Here is a 25386-nt window from a genome sequence, read left to right as displayed (position 1 = left end):
GTCCTTATCTGGGGGTTGCGCGGCTGCTCAATGAGCGTGTGGCGAGGGCAGCCCTGCTAACGCCTAAAGCAACACAGCGGCGCCCGCTCCGTGCGCGGCGCAATTTTTGGAACCTCGCACCGCGGCGAGTGCCCGGCGCGTCCCAATGACACCCGCCCCGCGGCAGGAAAGCCCGTCCGAACCGAGCCCGACCGGGCACCCGTCGCGGCGGCGTGTGTATGGAGACTGCTGCGGTCTGACACACCCGGCTGACGCCGGCACCCCTCCCACTGCCCCCCCTCCCACCAACAACCAATGTCCCTAAGCCGCGTCCGGGATACCCGCTGTCCACAACAAACCCCTCACGTTCCACGCCCGGGTCACGCTGTTTTAACTCCTGCTGGAGTCGCCACGGCTGCTCTGCATGACAGCGGTCAGTCCACAACAACCCTCTGTCTGTCCCATGGATTCAGCTCCGGAGCAGCCACGGAGCTATGCACGGTGCATACAGGAAACAGCCTACAACTCCATGTCAAGTCTGCTAAAAAAAATTTTCTAAATACAAGCCCCTGGATCCTAACTTCTCCCAACACACGTTCTCCAAACAGCTCCTGCCGTTTTCCCCCTCGGAGTAACAGATCCTTCAACCGTGTAATTTTTTTTTTAATTCAACATCATTTGCAGCATGCCGACAAGATCTAGAATCTATTTGTACGCCAAAGGAGAATTTTCCTCGTGCTTCTGTTAAGCCGTGTTTCGTTTTCACATTCATCTTGCACACTGGATTTAATCTACCACTGACAAATGCTCAGCCAGCTGCCCTAAGCCCCATGGCTGCCCGCTTGTCTGCCAGCTCGCCCGGAGCCTCCGGGCCGGGGTCCGGCAGCAGAGCCCCAGCAAGAGAGTGGGCTCCGGATCCTCATTAGTGGAGCGATGCTTTTAGGGAAAATCAATGGGATTCTGAGTGCCAGTCACCATTCACAGCTGTCTGATTAGAGTCCCATCACAGAAACATCCTGCACAGAGATAAGTGTGCTGCCTGCAATTACAGAGATGTGCCCCAGGGGTAAATTCGATCCGGGGAGAGGAAGGGATCCATCTCTTCTTCAAACTGCCTGCAAGCCAGAAAGAGTGAGGGGAACTCATCGCTCAAACATGAAAGGAAACACATGCACAGTGCAAACATACCCTGCAGTTCACCCCCAGGATGAGGCTGGGAGGACAAGCTAAGCTTCCCACGACTTTTTGCTGTTGTGCTTATAAAAATGGGGATTTATTGAGCACAATGATTACAGTGGCGCTTGGACAGCTACTGAGGAAACAGACACTGGGGTGAGCAGATGTTATTCTCGACCATGCTGGACTCATTTATCAACCCCAACGTGCCACCTGCCTCAAACTCCTGAAGGTCAGAGGTAAAAAGATGAAATCATGTACAGATTGAGAGAGCCAGTGGATCCACTACAGACAGATAACAGACAACCCAGGGCATGGCTGGCAAACAAATGAATAATGAATTGAATTCCAGCCCAACTGTTGCATTGGACTGACTGCACTGAAGAGCCCACCTGTTCACCACTGAAGTAGTCGGCTCTGCCTGAATTAACACACCTATGAGCAGGAGGAACCTCAGGAGAGGGGAGACTCTCAGGGCCGGAGCAGGGATGGGCCCCGTCAGCAGCCACTCCACTCCCAGATCCCACAGCAGGGCCTCTCTCCAGGGAAGCCAGCTGGCCAGCACAGCTCCACACCAAGGCACAGGAAGGGCAGCTCTCCATCAAATTCCAGATAAAGCTGCAGTGCTGATAACTACAGAGTTATTTCAGGCCTTTACATCAGCACAGGTCTTTTAGCCACTACTTTATACAGGCCCCCAAAAGAGCGATCTCAGAATCAGAAACACACAGTATTGTGTGCTCGGTCTGAGACTCTGCTGCTCTGCTTATTTGACTCCTGAGGTTCCCCAATATAGTCAATAATAGTCTGGGTGGTAAGTTACACCACCGAGAATTCAGATCCATTGGCATCTGCTGCTGCTTTGTCATGTCACGAAGTACTTCCTGTAGGTGCCAAGGGCTGTCAGCAAGCCCTTCTCCTGCCTCTCTGTGACTGCCGGGTCAGTAAAGAATTAGTTCCCAGGATGCCACACAGCCTTTCCCAATACAGACAATAATTTTTTTTTTTAAGGAGGTCAACAAAAAGTTACTTCAAAGAACTCAAAGCATCTGTTCTTTAATACCTGGGTATTACACACCTAAATATGCTCCCATAAAAGGCTAAGAAAGCTGCACAATCCAGCAGTAGCTGATCCAGCACAAAGTAACCAGAGTGAATCTCAGCCTCGGGCTACCCTGACAGCCTGCACAAACTGTGGTGGGGTGAGGCAAACCCTTTCCTCCACTCTGCATCATGCCACAAGCAGCAGAGATGTGATGGCTGCTGCACAAACCTTTATCCCATGTCTCTTGCAGGGAAGCATCAATGGGCTGAGCAGCACATCCCCACGGAGTTGTTTTGCTCTGCTGGCCTCCTGCTGGACCTTCCACACCTGGCAGCTTGGGAACCAAATGGAAATGCTGGAGAGAGCTCCTGCCCCAGCTGTGTCACCAGCTTGCTTCATGCTGTTTCAACATGCTCATCTCCACCACTGGTGACACAGCTTGGCCATTTCACTTTGAAGTCTCTGCCTAGGATGTTTTTCTTGGAGGAGGGAAGGGAGATGGAAGAAAAGACTTCTAAGTCTCACCATGAAGAAAAGGATTTGTAAGAGAATTCAACCAGGTTTTTTTGAACACTTGCTTAGATTGTCTTTTGGATTCATAAACAAAGACATGAAGACGCGCTTGCATACTTTAAGTATGCAAATTTAATATATTTCTGAAAACAAGAGAACACTTCAGACTACATATTGGGAAACTTGAGGCAAGCACTGATGCCCCACATCACTGCCTGTCTGACCAGCAATAAACAGTCAGACAGAGAGCAGTTCTAATTCCTCAAGACATGAAACATCCACCATAACTGAACTGGGCACAAAAGACCAAGGAAGCACTGAAGTTAGATGACATTTGCAAATTTAGTTTTGAAGTTCAGTACATATTTTGGGTCAGCACAACAGTAACAAAACTCCTGGCAGACAGAAATGTGAAGTTAACTTATTAAATGCTCACTGCTGTATTCCACCTGCACTCGAACACAACCACATCCACTCTGGAAGAGTCCACCTCCTTCTACCATTCCAGCAGTTAACATTTCATGTTCCAAGGCAGGGATCACATCTGCACTGGCAGCATGAGTACATCTCCCCAGCCCAACAACCCTAGCACAGACACAGATCATGAGTTGTTCTGTACAACACAATTTGCAAAACCATCACCAGCAACAAGAAGGCAGTAACAGCAGCACAACTGGTTTTACTGGCATGACTACAAGCTGTGGTCTAACAGCTGAACAGGGGAAGACTTGAAATAGTTATTCCTAGGTTCTTTCTCTAGATCCATGAGATACCATCCATTCTACCACAGATATCACCTTCAAAATCCCCACACAATTTTGGGTGCTGGGCCATTGATTTGCCATTCAATACAGCAATGCCTCGAGAGAGCATCTGCTTGGTTTGGATATATAAGTTTTTACACTGGAAGATGGATCGCAATCTCTTGGAGTAGCTACCTGGAAGAAAAATTACATATTTATTTCTTATCTACCACCAATTTCTAAATCTGTGAAGTTTAATGTGTGAGTTTTTCTTTACCAAACAATCTTATAGTGACTTTCTTTTGTGTTTTAAGATACTGATGAGAGGCCAGATATCTATTTTGGATTTAAAAAAATGGAAAAAAGAGCTACAGAAACCATTCAGAGGGTTTTTTCTGCCCCACTATACAGGTGATCAGTTATTCTGCCCAAAACAAGGAGTTACACTAAGCAATACCAGATCAAACAAAGACTATTTATAGCTGAGAACAGTCATGGTGGGTCAGGAACATCCCAGGCACTCTGTCCTTCCTTAGCAGGGACGCCACATCCTGTATACTGGAGAGTATCAGCACTGAGGGGCTCCTAGCATCACTGCATGCAAATCAGAGTAGCAGCACACTGAGCAGACCTGACAGGATTTAAACCACACAATGGTTCTCATCTCTGTATCCCTTATCCCAGTCTCTCCTACTATGTCATGCTTGAAGACCTTTTCTCTTCTCTTGGCAGTACATCCAGAGATGTCTGTCTCTTTGTGAGGACAGCTCATGACAACAGCCTTCTCTACAGGCAGTGAATCCCAAGTTGCTCATGTTGTCTGTGCTGTGGCACTACCTCAAAGGAAAATCCAGAAGGTACTGACTGCCCTGTGCTTCTCCACACAGACAGGTTCCCAAAGCTCCACTACTTGTGGTCTCCCCTCAGTCCTTGTCTCTGTCCAACATCATCTTGCAAGTTTATTTTCCCTAGGCCTCCATACCAACACGACTCTGAGCTCCTCTGACCCTTGCAGGCGGACTGAATCACCTTTCCTCGCTGTGATGACAGCCAGTAGTATCCCAGCAGTCCCCACACTACAGTCCCATCCATCTGAGCTTCCAACAAACGCCTCACTTACACAACACAAGGAGTAACACAACTTCCCACTGTTCCCTCCAGTCCTCTGAGACTGGAGAGAGGGAGAACTGCAATCAGCCCATCTCATTAACCCCCCGCTGCTCCAATGCAACAGAGCTCAGAGCACAGCTCAGCACTTCAAAACTACTGCTTGTAAAAAACTATAATGAAATCTGTGAATTAAGGTTCACTGCTCACACCAAAATTCTGGGGACCAGTTTACTTGATGCCAACTCACAGAGCCTGTAATGGTGCAGCACTGTGGGACAGTGATCAAGGAGAGTAAAACCTAGGTGACAAGTGACAGGCTGCCAGGGTTCACTGCTGGACTGGAAGCAGGTGAACTAAAACACCCAATGAAACCACCAAGCAAAAACCTGGTTATTAAAAGTTCTCCTTCATTTACAAACCTGGGAACAGATGAGCAACTTAGTAAATATTGCCTAGATCTAGAGTGAAATAAATCCCAGAAGAACTAAAGTAATTTAAATGTTAGGAGGTATTAAGAAAAAGTTGTCAGAAATGATCCATACATAGATGTATTTTTACTCCTACTGTTAGGACACAAGGGTACATTTCCTGTGCAAAAGCAAAAAATCACAAGAACTACTTTCTGGATCCAGAAAACAAAGCCAACAAAAAACCCTCAGTTGTCTCTTGATCTCAGAGCTACAGATCTGGTATAACACATGAGTAATTAAAAGCAATTTAAGGAAATGTACCACAGAGCAAGAAGTTATCACTACAAAAACTCCACAAAGACAAACAGAGTGATGCTTAAAACAACATGATCACTGTGAAACGTGGTCATCCACTTGCAGGAGAGCTGACAAATATGTCCTAAGTGAAAGAGCTGGAGCGAATCAGCCCTCAGCCACACTGCTCCCTGCCCTGCCTCTGCTCAGGGGAACTGAAGGGATGAGTTCCAAAGAATAACTAATTCACCCTCTTTTGCAAAGATTCTGAACTGGTCCTTGAATTGTTGCACGTGATGAGAAGAAGAGCAGCCACTGGGCTCTGTCCAAAGGACACAGAGGAATCACACGTTGCAGAGTCACCACTGTGGAGCACAGGTGGCTCTTCTACCTCGAGCGAGGTCAAAACACCAGACAGCACAGCAGGTAAATCACCACTGACATAAACGCCAGTTGTGCTCCATCTCCAGGGAAGCAGCACTCGTGGTAACAGAACAGGAGGCTTGGCAGTTGAAAGCAGAGCCCCAGCTTATTTCACGCTTCCACATCTCAATTACCCCAAACACTGCTGAAAACCAGGAGCGTTGTTTCAGAAAGGTGGTCCTGTTTATAGAGCACCTGACAGGTATGGATACCTGCACGGCAGCACTCAGTGCTTAGTGTCTTCATATGAAACAACATCAAAATGAAACACCTGCACTACCAACTGCTGTTACCTTTGGTTCCTCACCACAAAGCAGTTATATATCTTAGTCACAAACACTGCCACTATTCCATACATTTCCATTGCCTCCAGCTGAGCACTTACAGCCAGTTTCTCAGCCAATAACGAAAAATTAATGTAGCTCTGTGACCAATGATGAGATCATGCCTCAGCAGCAGCTTAGGATCAGGACCACCACATCCTTGTAGCTTTGGTGACCAGCTGTATCTCAGAAGTTCAAGGCATAATGAAGCATCAGACAATGAGTGCTCCTACAGAAAAGCAACTAGAATATGTCAGAGAAAGGAAAAAAGCCATCGCATTGCCCTGCTTTGTTTATCATAGGAAAACTGAAAGCCTTTCTTATGGCAGCTAATAAATTGCTAACACAGCACAATGTGCCTTATTAAAAGACCAGGTTGGTTCCCCTAATAACATTGCTTTCCCTTCCATTACAGGCAAAAGGCTGCTACAGTGCACAGAGCAAGTGAGAAATCACACTGGTAATTTGCCTTTAGGCAGAACCTTATCAGCTGGAGCACCTCAAAGCTTCTAGCACAGAAGCACTGACCCCAACTCCATCTCTAACACCAAGAGGAATAGAAAAGCTCAGTATATTCTAATATTGAAATAGAAGTGCTTCCGAGGTTTAGACAGCATGTGATAAAAAACAAGGCAAACACACAACCTAGCAGAAAATCACCAACAGTCCTCTTTGCTCCCTTAGGACTCACAAAGACTAGAAAGAACTGTGAGGATGCTCAAATATCCAGATATTCCCCTTGATCACTAGTTCCCAAGCTTCTGAACATCTGCACTTCCAGATCACACCACTCAATACACCCTTTTATGAGCAACAGCAATCGTGTGATGACAAGGCTGCATGGACAGCCTCATGAGGAGGGCACCAAATAGGTGCAAAACCAGCCAAGTCCCACCAGCTGGTGGAATGTGAAAAAAGCTGGGGATCAATCTGAGAGGCCGAGCAGCCACTGTGGTGAGGAGTAGGCAGCAGCTGACTTGAACTAGGTGCTGGCATCTCTTGCTAGATCACAGTTAATGAGGCTTTGTTCTTGCCTTGTTTGGGAACAAAGGAAGACATGCAGTCAAGAATGCAACAGCATTTTCAGTAGCCACAGCCTTTGTAAAACTCTGGAAACACCTTAACCTAAAGCTTTCACAGCACCTCCCAGCCCTGCACAGACAGACTGCTCAGCTTGTACCACACAGTCCTACACCCTTGAGAAGAGTCCCCAGGCATCCTACTCATACCCTTTCTGACCCATTCAGGAGAAAGCCTTGAGGAAGACCCCTAAAGGTATGGGTTAAACCACTTCTCAGTCTCTCCTACACCAGTGAGGGGTGCACCTGAGCTAGATTTAACCCAGCATCTAGAGCAGCCATAAGATCTAGCACAACCTATACAGCAGATGTGGTGCTTCCCACAGCTTACTGTTCAGTAAGATGGGTAAGTGAAGACTGAGGCTTCTGGTTTAAGCTGTTGGCTACATCAGTTTCCTCTTTTACCATTCTCTCTTAGTCCCTCCAAGGTACAGTTAGTTTCTGTTTTTCAATTCACGCCAAACAACTTAAAGGGAAAACTTGCAAAGGTTTGCCCTCAGTGACTACAGCTACAACCAGGACCCCAGAAAAAACAATGCCACAAGAACACAGAAGGGCACAGTCCCAGCCCTGACACGCTCACCTGAGTGTGCCTGTGCAGGTAGAACCAGACCTCACATCAGCAGAAATACTTGCAGTGCCCACTTGCAAGCTCGGCACTGCCACCATGCTCTCTCTGCTTAAACCACCATGTGATCCCGAAAGGGGACAGGGACATTCCACTGAAGTGACACAACTGGCCCTGGCCTAGCGCCCTGCAGACCTTCTTACACAGCTTCTGGCTCAGCAGCTCCAACCTCATGCAAGATTCTTGCAACTGTGTCTCTCTTATGCTCAGCTCTTAGCACAGTTCTTCATCTATTCAGGTATTGCTTTTTAATATCTTTTAACTTTCAGCAATTAGGCCTCTTCCAAGACTTTAATTTGTCCAGTCTAGGAAACAGAAATCAATTTAAAAGATTCTGCCCCTGTTCATGTAAAACGTCATGCTAACTTAGAGGCTAATTCTTTCCACATGCTTCAGAACTAAACTCCACGTCACCTAACACACAGGAAACAAAAATTATTTAATGTTCCTCTCCTTAACTCCTTTTGACCTCTGTGTCTTTTCCTTTGCCTTCTTAGCTGTCATCGTCGAGATCTGGAGCAACAGCTGATGCATCACTCTACTGAGCTCTCACGAGAGAATAAAACATCTGTTTTCGTCCCTCAGACTGAAAACAGACGCCTTTTTAGTTGTGTCCAACAGATACTCAATTATATGACAACACAGGGAAGCACAATGCATCTAAATGAGGGCACACCCTTGGGCCACATGGGTGCCTGGCATGTGGTCAGGAACCCAAAGAGGTTTTGCAGTCTCAGGCAAGCTACTCATCCACAGGCATCCGGGGTCCGAGACACCTGCACACGGACAAGGGTAGATTTCTTGCCCTGGCACTTGGAGGCTGCAATGTCTGCAGAACTGCTCTGGAGCAAACACCACGTGCACCAAGCCCAGCAGCTCAGCTGGGTACTTGTGGCTTTTCTAACAAGCTGTCTGGAAAACCTAATTCCATACAAAAAACACTCCTCATCATCCTACTCACCTGATATTCCAGATATAAAACAGGTGACAGTTGTTTGACTGCAGGATAATTGTTCAACAAAATCTGCCTGGAAAGATTTTATTGGCTATTGTTGTCCTGCTGGAAACCCACTGCTACAAAAGAACTCCTGCAGCGGGCACTCGTGGAAGCCCAGCCACAGCAGATCAAGGTGAACAGCCTGCCAATCACTGGTTCAAGATCCAGTGTGTCCTTGGGACAGAAGGGTGGGCTGACACTGGTAAGGCAGCTCAAGCAGTACCCATGGCCAAAGTGCTCCAGTCTCCAGAACTGTTCAACTGGAGAGACATTTTACAGATTTAAAAAAAAAAAAACAAAACAAACAAAAAAAACCAAACAAAAACAAACAAAACACAAAAACAAAACCAAAACAAACAAACACAAACAAAAACCCACAGACCCTCCCCCCCCCAAAGAAAAGCCAAACCAAAATAGAAAAACGACAACAACAAAAAAACAACCACAAACACCTCAAGGGAAGAGGAAGGAATTCTACATCCTGCATTGCTTGAAGGAGCCAGCACTTTGTTAAGGGAAAAGAATAAACTGTCTGAGCAGCTGACAGCACAAGTGGAAAACCAACTGGAAAATTATAGGGACAAACCACACACATTTTGGCTTCTATATCCAGCTCTAGAAACACATTTAAACAAGTCAGGCAGATAGCTCCTATCAATGCTCTGGTGCCGCAGCTACACAAACAAACATCCCTCACGCTGGAGGTTTCCGCAAATTCTTGCGGACTAATACAAGAAAGGTATTAATTAAATGTTCAACTAAATCATTAGCTCTTGGATTAACTATCTTAGATGGAACTCTTAAGAAACTGAAATACATCAGAGGAACAGAAGCTATAAATGTAACCCAAGAAGCCACTCAGGGTTCAGTGCAGGGCACACAAAGAGCTGACACCCCCATGTACCTCCTGGACAGGCTCTACTCACCTTTCACAATGCTTTTACTACACTTTTCTCTCCTTCACAATTCTCATCATTACTTTCAACATAAAAAAGAGTAAGCTGAATCAAGTGTTTAAATAACTATTTTGATTGTGATTTTGGAAGATTGATGCCTTGTTTTGTAATTCTGTTATTTTCTCAGAGGTTTGTTCTCCCTGGACACTTGTTAACAAGAACAGCCTGGGAGCTTCCTGCTGAACAGGATACACTTATGCAAGCAGTTAACAGCACAGCATATCTTTATAAAAATGCAGAAATTTAATGTAATATAGCTTAGTAAAAGAGATTGTGTCATGTTTCAGGGGGAGGGAGGCGGTTTTTTTGCCCCAACATTGCAGAAACTTATAGCAACACTGAAAAGCAATTTTGAAGAAGAATAAATGTAAGCGGCAGAATTAGAGTCACATTTCACCTCAGAGAAGAAAGGGAAGAACAATTTTCTAAATATTTCATTCTTGTTCAAATCAACAGGTTTTATGAAAGAAGCATAGAAATAGTTGTAATTTGTGGAGGAGGAGACTTCTTAAAAGATTCTGCCTCTTAAGCTGTCCCCTGTGGTCATCACAAGCACATTCAAAGGGGGATTTACTTATTTACTTTTGTCTCCAAAAGATTTTAAGGCAGGCTTGGTGGAAATTTCTAAAGCACAAATTAAATGCCAGCTTGAACTGAAATATGCAGCACTCAGAGGGACCGATAATTCTAAAAATGTGCCCTTCACAACTTTGAAACCTCTTTATTCTACACCATCTTATCTCTTTTTATTCATACTGGTTGGAAGTGATGCAAGCTTTCCTGCTCCTCTAACTTCCAAAGCGATTTCTTCCCTCGAGACACGTATTCCAAACTGAAGTGTCCCATTAGTATTACTTTTTGTCTTAAATACAGTAACCTCTTCTACACAGAAGGGAAAGCATGGTCACTCCAAGAGCTCCAAGAGCCAAAAATCCGATGCCTTGTGAATTCTGAAACAAGACAAACAGAGTGCTGGATGTGATAGTGTGCCACTGTTAACCTGACATGAAAAGGATGCCAGATTGCTGCCTCCCATCCCATCCAGCCCTACTGTACATTCCATGTCAAATTAAATGACACAATAGCTCTTTACCTTAAGCATAAGAATAGGCCTCACCAATAAAATCAGGTTAGAAGGTGTCTTCAAAGACCAATTAGTTCAATAGCATCCCCACCCCACTGCTCAAATTAGATCAGGTAGGTCACATTATTACAAAGCTTTTTTTTTTTTATTCGATTCTTAACATATAGGTCCTCAGCTGGAACTGATTTCAAATGTTCATTAAAACCTGAAACAGTTTTATATATTCTAGCTAGAAGCAGCCCTGCCAATTCATAAACAGGTTTAATGAGCTTCTCTGTCACCACAAGCAAGACCTTGCTGACAGACTGTGAAACAGCAAAACTGGTTTTTTTAATCCTTCTCTAGGTACAGTAGTATAAGCCAGGCAACAATTTGTAGCCCCCAAAGACTACAGCTACATGATCTGATCCATGACAATCTTGGAATTCAACAGGGTTTCATGCAGGTATAAAGGATCTGCAATATAGATCAGGCAGCAAGATACACACATGCATCGAGTTCAAATACTGCCAGTCATATCAGGAATTGGTACATTCTTTTCAGCAAAGAAATGGCATCGGGCTTTTGGTTCCTTTATCTAGGTTTTGTTTAACTTAACATCATCTGATAAAAGTAAAAACTTCAAAGTCACACAGAGCTATAGGCTTCAATTACTATTTCTCTATCAGTCTGTCAATGGCAATGTCGTTCTGGAAGGAGGAGGGATTGCTGCTGGCAAGTCTCTTGCAGTCTACGGCACAGAGGATATTTCAGCTGAAATATAGATTGAGTTTCACAGATAGTAACTAAGTCAAACTAGAAAACATCATTTAGGGGACTTAAAGTATGACAATGCCCAAGGATAAAACCAAGAAACATATCATTCTTTCCTGATAACACTGCTTGTAGTGAAGGTTAGAGATCAAGTGGCTGCTTTTTCTTAAGCACAGACATTGTAAGGGAAGTCAAGTAGATAGTTGCTAAATCTTCTACAAAATGAACATCACGAACCACTTCAGAAGCAGATCCAGATACAGTTATGTCTCTTCTTGCCCTTCATCTTTTTCCTCCTGTAGGTTAATAGCACTTTCCTGCACCCTTGCAAGACAGGAAATACAGGGTAGGGTTTTTCATGAGTTTTCATATCCTCTTCTGGAACTACAAAGCATTATTACTATCATAAACTTGTCACACTGAGGTCTAGCAGTACTGTATGTTAGGAAGTTGTAATATTTGGCTACTTCAAATACATCTGCCTGCAGTGTTGGGACTGTGCCAGCATGCAGTTCAGTAACAAATGAAGTTCAGTCTAAGATCTATACATGCAGGAAAAAAATACCCAGGCAGAACTACTTGTACACTCACATCACCATTTAAAGAGATTTCTCCCCCATCCTTCAAAGGACTTGGAATTTGAGTATGCACATATACATTCTGTTCCTTGTCTCCAAATTCATACATCAAAGAAAATGCCACAAACACAAAGCAACACAGAAGCAAAGCACAGATTCTTCATTAACTCTTTATTTGAAGAAGAGAACTGCAAGAGAGGTACAGGCTCTGCACTGTTTTTTGATGTATCTTGACATTTTCATCAACCAAAAGTAAGGAATTTGGATTTGCTGCTACTGGCCAGATTCTGACCAACAGACCAGCACAAACCCAGAGTCTGAAGCCAGCTATCTGCACTAACACTCTCTCCAGAAACGGAACAGGGAAATCAGCAGTCACCTTTGGATGACTTATACATTTCTCACCTTTTTGATGACTTAATTCAGACCTTTAAAAATCACCTAAATTTTTTAGAAACAGATTTTTAGCTACTAAGAATTCACAATTTTTATCTACTAAGTTCATTCAGTCTACTAGGGAGATCACTTGCTTTTTAAAGAGTAGTCCAGTTATGTGCTGACCTTACACGTGATTTGATGGTTTCTTTAAGTAACTCATTAAATAACCCAAGGTAGTGAAAACTTTATTTTGCAAGACAGATTAAGTCAGTAGCATTATTTTTCCATAAAATTCTTCTTTATCACTGGATAATTAGGACTAGAAGTCAGGATATGCCAACATCAACACCTCCCTTGTACCACTTTTCCCCAACAAGAAATACAAGGTCTCAGGCAAAACACCCATGGAAAGCAATCCAAAATCCCTCCTTATGAGGATTTGAGAAGGGATACAACATCAATCAACTGGCACTGATTTTATTTTCACTTGTGTAAAGCAGCATGCAGGCAAATAGCACCCTTCCAGCCTACACTGTCTCTGCAAGAACTTGAAGACATTTTCTGATTTTACAGAAAGGAACTGGTGTGCTCTCAGCTGACTCTGGGCACCACAAAACAGACTTGCAGCAGAGCCAGGATCAGGCTCCCAAGTCTGCTTCCCAAGGCTTTGGTCAGGTCCTCTTCCCACACACAGCAGATATGGGTCTCGATATAGTTGCCCTACAACCACACTGAGCAAAGAGCAAGCCCAGCACCTGCCACACGCAGCAGGGAGCTGACAGACATATGTAGCTCTCCTTCCTCACTAAGTTTGATGAGAAGAGCAGCACAAGTCAAACCAGTTTTCTGCTCACATAATAACAGTTCAAGAACTTCTTTTGAGGCAGGCCTAAAAGAAAGCCTAAAAGTCATTCCTTGGTTCTTCCAAGCTCTCAGTGCACTCGTTTGGCCTCTCCCACTACAGCAGCTGCAGTCCAGCCCCAGTGCACATGCAAGGTGCACTCTTCCCCAGGCTGCAAAGCTAATCCAGAATACCAAAAAGGTATCTCCGACAAGGAATGGGCAGGAAAGACGATGCCCATAGACACAGTCACAAACCAAAAAACTGTTAACACCACCCCTCACTTCTGCCATGTACATCAGATGACTGTGAGACACTGTAAGCACAGTGACCACCAAGGAAAACAGCCCACCTGACTTGAGTGGGACAATTCTGCTGCAGCCAAGAGAACAAGCCTCCAAGACCATTTCTCTTTTCCACTGTTGCTTTCCAGGCTGTACATGCAAGAAGTTCACTCAGAGGAGACTGGCTCAAGCCCTCTGTCTCCAAGGGCAAAATTCTCCATGTACACAGATCAATCCTACCATCTTCTACTGGTGCCCTCCTCAGAAATGCCTTCATTCCTATCACCACACTCTTGATCACAGCAGAAGTTCCTAGTCAGGGTGACATATCAACATTGTGACCCACTTGTCTGCCACGGCATGAAAGCTTCACAACAGCGTCTCCTTGGTATGACTGTAGCTGCACTCACCCCATCTGTCAGCGTGCTCTTTTCCCTGCCACATGCTGTGTCTTTCTAGAGATTACAAAAACTATTTCTGCCCACAACAATGCCTTTAAAGCTTCATCCCACATCTTCTCCCACCTCTTTATTAATGACACTGCTACAGAGCTGGAGCTGGAAACCAGAGCAGCTACCATAAAATGGCTAAAGATTTCTTTAGATATTCATTAAATTATGAAGATGTTACACTTCCAAGGGCAGATAATCCCTGAGTGAAAAGGAAGCATGAGCAAGGCCTCTGCCTTTGAGCAGATTAACCTACAGGCCAGTGAGGTTTTGTTCTTCTCTACCCTTCAATTACTTATCACCTTTCTGGGATGAAAAGGGCAACGTGCCCTCATCCCAGAATCCCACCAGATCTATCAGCAATTAGGGGATGCCTCAGCACAGATAAGGGTCTGCCAACACACTGCAGAATAAGGCACAAACTACCAGCCTCATTGGTACAGGTAAACAATTGTAGCGGAAATCACACTGAAGAGATTTTGCAAGCAGGGACTTGAACAAGAGTGGTGATTGACTTTTCCCATATCCTCCAAGAGAAGGATAAAGAGAAATCCTCTTAGATTAGCTATAAAGAAAATTAAACATGAAGAGGAGAGTGGCACTGGAACAGACAAATTCAGGAGGCTGTGAAATCTTCAAAGGATGTATTTTAAGCACAGGTCTGACAGAATACAGCTGGGTACATTCATTTGTCTTCTGTGAACAAACAATAAACTGAATTTCACTATTTCCCGAAGTCCTTTACATTACAATACCTATAAAGCCTCAAAGTTTCCTCTTTGCCATTAAAAATACATTATCAGCAATATAAGTTAGTATTTAGTAAGCATCCTTTATGAATAATGAAAGGCACAGTGGTAGACTCTTACAGGCAATGTACTGAAAAAATACATTACACTCGCTAATAGAAGTTACTCCCCAGGGTAAGGCTGACACCCTCCTTAACAAACTTTCCAATATGGCTTAAATCAAGATTAACGTCCAACCATGACGTATATAAAGGCTATGGGTTAACCTTAGACTTTCTCTTCCACATCTGAAACTCAAACCACATCCATCCTTTCTTTCCCTGAAGGATCCTTAGCTAATTCTACACCAGTGACCCCAACTTAAACACAAGCACAAACAGAATTTTCTTCTCAACAGAACCTACTTTGGGCCCAGCTTTGAGAAGTCTAGAGTGTGTACATAATGAGATTTATTGGAATAACAAGTTAGGGAAGCACTCAGAACATGAAAGAGCTTTCTCCTTGCAGCAAGCAAGATGCAAGGAGGCATTTAGGTTCTATCAGGCTGAGATGCTCCAAGACCAATAAAACTCTTCACACTTGTGACATTCATTATTCAACAGCAAGCAATAGGTCTTTACAAACTTTTGGCTATTTTGAACAACTTTCTAATCACCCATACTAACTTCACAAACCACACATGCTGGACCCTGCATGAAAGGGAAATAATGTTAGCATATTCAGCATACCCTGTCTTGGCTTCCTTCTCAGTGTGACTCAGTTGTGCTGCACTGCCACAGAAGACCAGCTACTAAAGCCCAAATAACACATAGACCAGCCCTTTCCCAATTAAATAAAATGGATTTATGCCACACTAAGTGAGATAGACCTTGTAAAAAAGTCCCCAGGCCACTCAAATCAATATAAAATTCACTTTAGGCTTGTAGTATTTTACCTCATTAGGGACAAGTTCAAATTGCATGAAAGTGTGTCAAAAAGGAAATTTGCACAATTTCCCAAACCTTCAGATATGTGAAGTGTCTTCCCCCCATGTACTTAAGATCCACCACTGAATCAAACCCCAGGGTGAGGTCTATGGTACAACATATTCCTCAGCTGTTGGCTCTGGAGGGAGCAAGAAACAAGCTGATCATAAGTTAGACATCCTTCCCCAACTACAGAGGTCTTGACATCAGCCCTCATTTTCAAATCCCTACAATGGGCTTATACAGCCAGTATCCTCAACTTAATGAGAACAAATATTTTCCCAAAAGAACAGAAAAGTGACTCAGGAGAAGGGAAAGACATTATGTACTTGGACACTGCATACTGTCAGTCAGTGGCAGAGCTGCCAGCTGAACCCGAGTCCATAACAGCCTGGTTCCTGCACGAAGAACCAGCCCTGCACCTCTGCTGACTCAAGCTGTGACTGACGTTCACAACTTGTGCTCCCACGCCTTGCAAACACTCACTGCTCCTCATTCGAGAGAGGATATTAAATAGCCCAGGTTACCTGGAAATAGAAACTTTATTTGAAAACCTTCTCTCAGGAAATTCTTCCTTCTATGGATAGCCTAAATACTATAGAGACCATCAAAACATATTAGTTCCCACAAGCTAGTCATACATGTTAACCTCTTATCACATTATTGCAATGCCTATTCATCTTAAAACCACAGGGAAAACATACAGTCTAGGTTAGGGTTTCCTAAAAAATCATACGCAGCCTCTGAACTCTTCAACAGATTTTCTACCGAGCTTTTGTCTGAACACAGATGAACAAAATGGCCAACAAACTTCCAAGCAGGACACTCTGTACCACTACTGCAACTGTGCCCCCTCTTGCAGCCTCTAATGCAGAGCACAACCTCCTACAGGCATCTTTCTGCCTGCAAACACCACAAGCAGGACAGAAACAAGCCCAAAAAGTCTGCTGGTGTCTGCAAGGTATCTAAAGCGTCATCTCATGAGCCACCCAGCAAATACACTGGACTGCTGTTCTGACTACCTACACAGAAGAGCTTGGCTGTGGCACAAATCTGTGGTTTGTAAACCTGCATTTTGTCACCACCACCTCTCTTTTACCACCTCAGCAACCAGAGGAGGGAGAAAGGTTTGTACAAGCTGAGTCAATAGCAGGCTCTTCACCATTAACCACTCTTCACTATCGCTCTCCTCTTATTCACATGAAATAAAATCCACACAGCTCCTTCACAGGCCAGACTGGGAGCAGTAATGGTTGGCTGACAAGGATCTGCAAGAGAACTTTCCTTTTTTCAAATCTAGAGTGTGCAATATGCTTGGGAAGGGGAGAATGGTAAGACTCTGCCTCTAGTCATTTCCCAAGAGCCCAAAATACTGGAGGCACAACTGCAATTACCTGCTGCTAAGGCTGCCAGCTCAGCATCAACTAAGCCCTTCCTATGGCTCCAGAGTGAATTCACTGTGGTGGTTTTAGGAACTGGGCAAACAGACCAGGCCCAGCAACTGGATCCTGTCAATACACTTCTCCCTCCTTTAAACAACCTCCTTGAGAGCTGGGGGAAGAAGGCATCATTAATCTGGAACAAGAAGCATCTGCATGTGGCATTAGCTAGAGCAACCTGCATATACAAGCAAGAGGGAAGACACCTTTTCCCCTGGAGCTAATCCCTGCAAGGGCACCTGCTTTCCCAGCAAAACTTTACACCAGCAGAAACCCAGTACCCACTCAGTTGTTCACAGTTCAGCAATCTAGACAGATGGTCTCTAACTTGTAATTGTAATTTTCTGACACACACAAAATCCACCTGCAGTAGTTTAATCACGTTTTTATACTTAAAGGGCCAAAGCTAGCAAGCAACCCATCTAGCTTCTCTTCCACACAATGAGGAATCCTTCTCAACAGGAATTTGTGGAGCAGCCTCCATACTTTGGGGAGTGACTTACAGCTTCACAGAAACATAACGCAGAAAATTATGAGCGTGAAAAATAACCAGGGATTTCCTCTCCACGATGGAGTCACCTTGCCTGCCAGCCTATTTCAGTCACACAGACAGAGGAGGGCTCCCTCCCACCATGTCTGGTTTTCCTAACACTGGTTCTGTACCTTTCCCTCCAAACAGAGGTGGCAACTCTGCACATCAGTCTCTTGTGATCAGTCACACTGGAGCAGCCCAAGGAAGCTCTAAACCAGCCTGGCAAGCAAAAGCTTCAGACTGCCAGAGCTGTGGAGGGCAGATCACCAACGTGCCCCAGGTGCCAAGTCACCTAATGCACCTGCTGGTGCAGCAAAGAAGGGAGTAGGAACAGCTCCTCCACATGAAGCAGGAGAGAGAAAGAACCTTTACCACTGTTTCAGCAAGTATGCTTATATCTTCAGGGCAGTTTCTTTTCCACTCAGAGGGCAGAAGGGAGGCAGGATGCACTGCAACTATTCTGCACCACTTTTAATCCAAGTCTCACAAGGTCCTATTTCTGTAGCTCCAGAAAGATGAAGTGGGAAAGAAAATTTAAAAGGTAAGTCAGAAGGAGAAGGAGTTAAGCCAGGAGAGAGGAATAGTCTTAAATCCTGTCTAGTCTTGGGTTGTTTGCTTTAAGTTGAAGAATTTTTTTTAATTGAACCACTAACAGAGTTTGTAGAACATTGTATCTTTGAGCAAAAGTTACCAGCAAGAATCAGAACAGGCTCTTGCTTCTAAGGATATCAGGCAGCTATCTTGCTCCCCTGGGCTTGTGGCAGGTGCCTGCCACAGTGACATGTGGCCACCAGGATCAACACAGCTGAAACAGGGACACAGCACAGGGGGGCTCACAGGGCCCACTCTGAGCACAGCCACAAGCTGTCACCAAGGAAAGCTGTTCTCTCATTCCTCCTTTGGAAGCTCTGTTCAATGTGCTGTGAGATGAGCTTCCAGACCAGCTCCACACACTAGTTCGGAGCTCAAAGCATAGTAAAATTCACTAGCCCATTGCCAAATTTTCCCTGTAGTACTGCCTTGCTACTTTATCTGCGAACTAGGAACTAAATACAATATCTGCCTAAATGCCTGGTGACAGAGAACATAGAACATCAATATTTAAACCGATCTAATGCGCCTGACAGAAAGCAACACATTTGTACCAAGTCAATTGTTCAGCCAGGTAAGAGCAGGCTTCAGTGATGGATTTAGCCATTCTGTTGGTCTGAAAAGTAATTCCAGATCCTTCTAGATGAAACACACTACAGAATTTAAAAATTGATATTAATCTCATCCTTCCAAAATCATTTTATTTTCTTTTGATCCAGCATCAAAGACTTTCAGGATATGTGTATCATTAACTATGCCAATCAGAAGAGTAGTGAATCTCCAAACCAACTATTTACATTATATGTAGCAAAAATACATGCATTAAAAATTTCTAAATCAGATCTTGCAAGATCAGGGGAGAAGCAGGGGGTTCCTCCTAACAAGCAGGACTCACACTAAGTTTTATACACAGATTAGTTCTAGTGAAGAATTTAGCCATCAGGCACCAAACAGCATTATCTGTACTGGAGTCTGTTAAATGCTCCAGCCCAAATACTCTGGACAAATAGGGTCCCTATTGAAAGACTATACTACACAAGGCATGGGCCACCACCAGTCTGAGACCAATCAGGTCTAGGAAACTACATAAAGACTGACATGTGAGGCTCAGTGCAGACAGATCACTTATTGCTCATTACCAACAAAAGAGGACCAGGAAATAAGAAATCTACAGCTCCCTGGAATGGAACATTTATCTCTCTGCGACTCTCCCCTTGCAGACTCCTGGTGCATGTGCACAAACTTGCTTTCAGCAGCAACTTGAAGCTCACTGCATTAAGGAGAAAATTAGCTGTGCAAGTCAAATGAAGAGCGAATGCTTCTTTTCAAGTTTCCTTTTAGTCTTTTGATGCTAGATAAAAGGAAAAAATAAGATCCATCTCACAGGTATGCAACTGTTCCAAAAATGAGCACTAAACAGCAGAGATCCAAAACAGGCACAAATATGAAAACAGTATCAATATGCAGCTTAAGCATATCATCCACAAACACTGAACCTGCCAGCAAGAAAGAAAACATCTTGTGGCAAAGGACCCCTTCCAGCCTTACCTGGGTTCAATCCCCATCTCCCTCCCTGCCAAGTCTCAGGCCTCAACTGAGCAGGATACACCTCGAGTTACTGCAAGAATGTGGACACTACTGCAGGTCCTGAGACAACTCAAGTACCTGCTGATCAGCTTTCCCAAACATCTCATTCTCAGCTCTTCTATTTGCTACAGAATGGTAACCCTTTCAAATACAGTGACACAACCCTGGAGTGATCACTCAGCATCAACCCAAGCAAATAACCTTCTCCACAAGGACACTCCTTCATGACTAAAGACTTAATTCCACATCACAATCCAGCCTGTAGTGTTGGTTAGTCAGCTGCTCTGCCCAGACACTGATACCTATAATGATTCTATTCAAGTCAAATGAGATAGCAGATTTCCTCTGAAAGAACCAAGAGCAGAATACAGGATGTCAAAACAAGCATTGTCTGGAAGCAGAGGGAACATCCTTCTCACACCACTGATCTAGGAAGGGCAAAGGAAACAGCAAGGACAAGAGAAGAAAAAAAATTACCAAAAACAGCATCATCTGTCTAGCATCAAGCTACATTATTTTAAAGAACACAGGCAGCAAAGACTATGATCTCTTTATCCTACATTATTTGCACCAATAACAGATTTTTAGAGGCAGAAGGGGCTCATTAGGTCAGTTAATCTGATATTCCATGTAGTACAGTTCATGAAATCCCAAGCAGTTCCTCCTGCACTGAAACCAATTATTTTCTATGAATAAAGTATTTCTTCTGCAAGAGCATTAGGGCTTAACCTGATTTAAGGTCTTCAAATCAAATAAAGGAAGAAAATCAGAACTAAGAATTCTGACCAACAATTTAGTTTTTGTTACAGATACAGATACTGCATACACCACAGTACAATGCAGAAGCGCTTTTATCATCTGCCAAAAAGGACATCCCATCTAATTCACATGCAATAGTTTTCAGCTTTCTGAAATGTACAGTGATCTACATACTTTCTAGTAAGGATATGTTTCTCTACAGAGCCAATGTAAGCCCACAGGCGACAGCCTCACTTCTTTCAAGCTATCTTTTATAGCTCCCTAAACAATAAACCAAGCTTCACGTGGCCAAGAGATCACAGGTTGGAAACTGGTGTGCTTCAGCCAAAGTGCAAACCAGCAGAGAGGGCTGGGGTTGTTCTCATATCCATTCCTGGGGCAGTACAAAAAACAGTAATAGCCTAAGACTTTTTTTCCCTATTTTCTACTGTGTAAAAGCTTTATACAAAACAGCATCTTTTGGTGATGCCACATTCACGCAATATCAAAGTAACTAGCACAGAAACAAAAAATTCTCATATAAATTCAGATATAATTGACTACAGAAAACTATCCATGTGCTTTTACTTTAAAATCACCAAAACTATTACGAGAAAATACAGATTCAAAAGCTTCAAATAGGGGAAGTGGAAAATCATAAATTTCAATCACACACTCTGACTTCTGTAACAAAAGAGAAAACAAGATTAGTTATCCCCCGCTTACCCATTATTAAAGGTTAGCCTCAAAGGAATGTCTCCCAGAAAAAAATTTCCATAAGAAACAAAATTCAAATGTGAATTAATCCTTATTAACATGCACACAAGTAACACGGGCATGTTATTAAAAGCAGTTGAAGAGCTAAAACTAAAAATAAACTGACATATCTTCCCTGCATTAGCTGTGGTGTTCATCCAAAATTATGTCCCATCTCCGGAGAGCCCACACATGGCACATTGCAGCAGCTGGGGTCAAGCTGAGTTTCTCTGACTTCAATGGCAGCAGGATTTAGCTGTTAATTAAGTACCAGACTTCCCATTGTCCCAACCCTACCACACCTTTCCTGATTAAAAAAGGCAGGTTTTAGAGCATTTTTGTTTTAGTTGTTGCTCAGCCAAGTTTGGCTGTAGAGCCATTTTCCAGCAAGCATTTGCTTATCGGAATTGCTGCTCTCATTTATCACAAGTGCCCTTCTGATCCCCGGAAAACAACCCCCAGCAACACATTTCATTTCCATCCTCCCAGTTTGAAGATGCCAAACACCTACAACTGCTGATAGTGTGAAGTAAACAGAAGGAAAATAAATAGGCTCAAGGCATCTCCTTGACGTCCCAGAAGTTTTTCCTGGCTCACCTCCCGCCCTGATGAACACCATCTAAGAGTCCTGCCTTTGGCCTCTTTTCTTTGCCTGCACTTACCTCATCCTTATTTAAGAGGGCACACCAGAACCTGTCCTCCTGCCCTGTTCCTCTCAGACTGCCACCTGAGAGTCCCCACTGGTTATTTTCCCACAGGGAAAGCAGAATTTATCCCACCCTCATCCTTCCCCTAAGCTCCATCTTTTCCCAGATCAGCAGCTTCTTTCTCCTCCAAGCTCCTGGCTCATGCACACCTGCTCAAATTCCCCAGAGGGCTTTATCCAGGCCTTCTAAACTCCCAGCATCAACCTGCCTGCACAACAACCAGTTCTTTGAGACATGGTCACTTACACAGCTCCTCACACTTTCTCACTCCATGTCTCACCCAACCCAAGCACAGCCTTTGCTCAGCAGCGTGCAAGGGCTGCAGCTGCACAAAATGAGCCCCTTTGGCTGGGAACATAAAAACAGCAGGACCACCCCAGCCACCCCTTTGTGCCTAGTCCAACAAAACTATATTCATGTTGGACCAGGAATCTTGGAATCATCATAAAACACACTCCTGCAAAACAATTGTGATAAATTTGGATTTTAGGTAAAAGACAGAAAACACATAGCCCAAGGAAGTGTGAAGTACCCACAAAGAGCATAAAAGTATGTATTCCAGCAATTCATCCTGGTTGTCCTGTCTAAATCAACTTTACCTTCATTTTATTTCCCTCCCTTATGTTAGCTGAAAGAACTCTGGAGCCCATGAGATCCATGTGACCTAAATGACTTCACTACTACATCATGAGAAACCTGCCTTCCTTAGATGAAAAAGCCAGCAAGCCACCCTCACACCACCTTCCACCTGACTTAGCTTTGTAACAGAGCTACCACCCAGAAAAGTCACCAACTCTTGTTCTTAAGTGTTTGTCCAGCACACTCTGCTACAATTCTCATGCACTACTTCCTCCTGAAAATGGTCACCAGAAAACTCTCTGAAAGATGCCTGAGAGCTGTCAATTACCATCAGCCCCAAACACCTCAGTGATAACACAAAAAAGGATAAACAACTGGGACAAGACCATGTTAGTACCTAATGTTCAGTTAAGATCTCTCCTTGACTGGGAACCTGAAAGATACTTTCCAAGTTTCTTAAGTCTCTAAACTTGCAGTATTTAATTCAGACCTGAAGTCCAGCCTATCTCAACTGTCTTAAACAGCTAGAAGTTCTCATGTGGTTCTCAGCAGTTCACCTTTCCCTTCCAGTTTTCCCAAATATTCCAGCTCTGACCCACTTATTATCACTACTGCCTTAGAGGGAATTGTCTTACCCTGATACCTTGCCTAGGATGATCCTTCTTTTCACACACCCATCCCTCTCCAGCAGTTCTGCACACTGAGGTTTCCTATCTCCACTTACAAAGCACTGTCATTTGGCCTGAGATGTCAGTTCCTGCCTTCCCATCCACCTGTACTGCCAATTCCCATCACACCATCTCTAGTGCAACTTTTCAAACAAGAACCACCGCACTTTTCTCCACCTCATTAACTGTAAGTGGGCTTACCAGAACAGGAAATTCCAGAAGGAAACAGATGAAATTGCATGGAGAGAATGGGACCTGAGCAACACAAAGAAAGCAGCAGAGCTCTTTGAAGGCAACCAGAAAGCTCAGATCTTGATGGGGACTGGAGTTACTAGTCTTCCACAAACAGACCTACTCACATAACTTATTCACATTCCAGCAACATTATACAGGTAGACCTGTAGGTCTCAAAGACCTAAAGGGGCGGAAGGTAGAAGAGGCGGACAGCAGACTATCATGAAAGCTACCTATGCAGGCATGGAAGAAAGCTCTAGCCAGACAGACAAAAGAAAACCAAATATTCCAGTCTGTTAGAGTACATACCTACTAAAACCTGCGTGCAGTTCCAGCTTTCCATACAGCACCCAATCATTGCAAGAGAAATTCCTTATGGAGGTCAAGCAGTTCAGCCACGCACACAACAGCAGCACATCAGTGGCACCCTTCATGCCTCGGGATACAACACTGCAGTGCTCCTCTGAATGTCTCAGAGTTAATCAAGGTACACAATTATCTTCTCCGTGGGCTTAATTTACAAAGCTAGGAGTTGATCTGCCCAAGGATCATTCTGTCCACAGCACTCTAAATGGGTAAGAACATGCGCAAATGCATTTATCGGTTTAAGTAATTTGGTGCAACAGGACTTCATCATGAGGAAAGAACATTCCCTCCAAAACTCAGGCACACTCTTTTTATTCTTGTGTGAAAGCTAGAGTTGTCTGTATTTATAAAGCTATTACAGAAACTGGGGCATTAACAGGTCTGGCTCCATCACACAACATTGGTGACGAGTGTACATCAGTAAAAGCCTGTAACTTTCAGCTTCACACGGCACTGTGTGAAGTGGTGACCCCTTTATTTAAGCTCCCAATAGTGAGACATGGAGTCCTCCTAAACTGTTAAAAGCAGATATTTGTTCCACATCACTGCACAAGTGCTGATGCCTCCATTTGCAGTGGGATTTCCAATTAGACCCAACACAGCTATGTCACTTGATATTAGTCAAATGGAGAGTCATGGCAATACATGGCAAAATCACTTTTAATGGAACATAGTTCTGAGAGACACGCAAAGAACTATGACAATTAGCAGAAAGAGCTGATTCCTCAGTAAATGCAGACATTACTCAAACAATACAATTTCAAAATGCACTGAGCAGAAGCAACTGTAGGTTTCCCATTTACTACTACCAGGTTCTCAACCACCAGCTGACTGGTACGAACATTCCTAGCCCTGGCAAGGCTGTACCACCACAGTTCACCTCACAACGCTTCCACAGCCCAGAGATCCTGCCAGCCTTAACACTCCTGTACCACCACAGTTCACCTCACAACGCTTCCACAGCCCAGAGATCCTGCCAGCCTTCACACTCCTGCACATGTCTTGCCATTGGAGCAGCCACAAGAAGTGTGTGGCCAGGCTGGATGGGGCTTTGAGCACCCTGGTCTAGTGGAAGGTGTCCCTGCCAATGGCAGGGGAGGGGTTGGAACTAGATGATGTTTAACGTCCCTTCCACCCCAAGCCGTTTATGGGTCTATGGCAGAATGGGGCTCTACTATGTAATATTTCATGGTTTCTGCAAACTTCTCTCCACAAAGCTACTTTTGGAGATGAAAAAGCATTAATAGCCAAAAAAATTTTCTTTCTCACACTTAATGCAAGATCCAATCCTACACATTCTTTTCACTGGCTAAAATCCCAGCTACTCTATAAAAAATTATCTTGCTTTCCATGCTCTGATAACTGGGAGTCTTTGCTCTGATTCTTGAATACTCAAATGTTGCTTTGTTTTAAAGTTTCATGTTTGGCACAA

At 44.0% G+C, this 25386-nt stretch overlaps 1 protein-coding gene and 1 non-coding gene across 15 annotated transcripts in view; one reads left to right on the top strand and one right to left on the bottom strand.

The window, feature by feature from the left end:
* On the top strand, positions 1-114 carry LOC112841085. The gene has a single exon (XR_003212721.2). It is a non-coding gene; the product is annotated as a U4atac minor spliceosomal RNA (small nuclear RNA).
* CLASP1 (cytoplasmic linker associated protein 1) overlaps positions 1-25386 on the bottom strand; it is a 162348-nt gene that overhangs the window by 127829 nt on the left and 9133 nt on the right. The window lies entirely within an intron of this gene.

This window comes from Manacus vitellinus, unplaced genomic scaffold (genome assembly GCF_001715985.3).
Source record: "Manacus vitellinus isolate BGI_N305 unplaced genomic scaffold, ASM171598v3 scaffold_22_pilon, whole genome shotgun sequence".
NCBI classification, from domain to species: Eukaryota; Metazoa; Chordata; class Aves; order Passeriformes; family Pipridae; genus Manacus; species Manacus vitellinus.
Note: the sequence above shows the minus strand (reverse complement) of the source record. Positions and strands in the feature narration are given on the sequence as shown.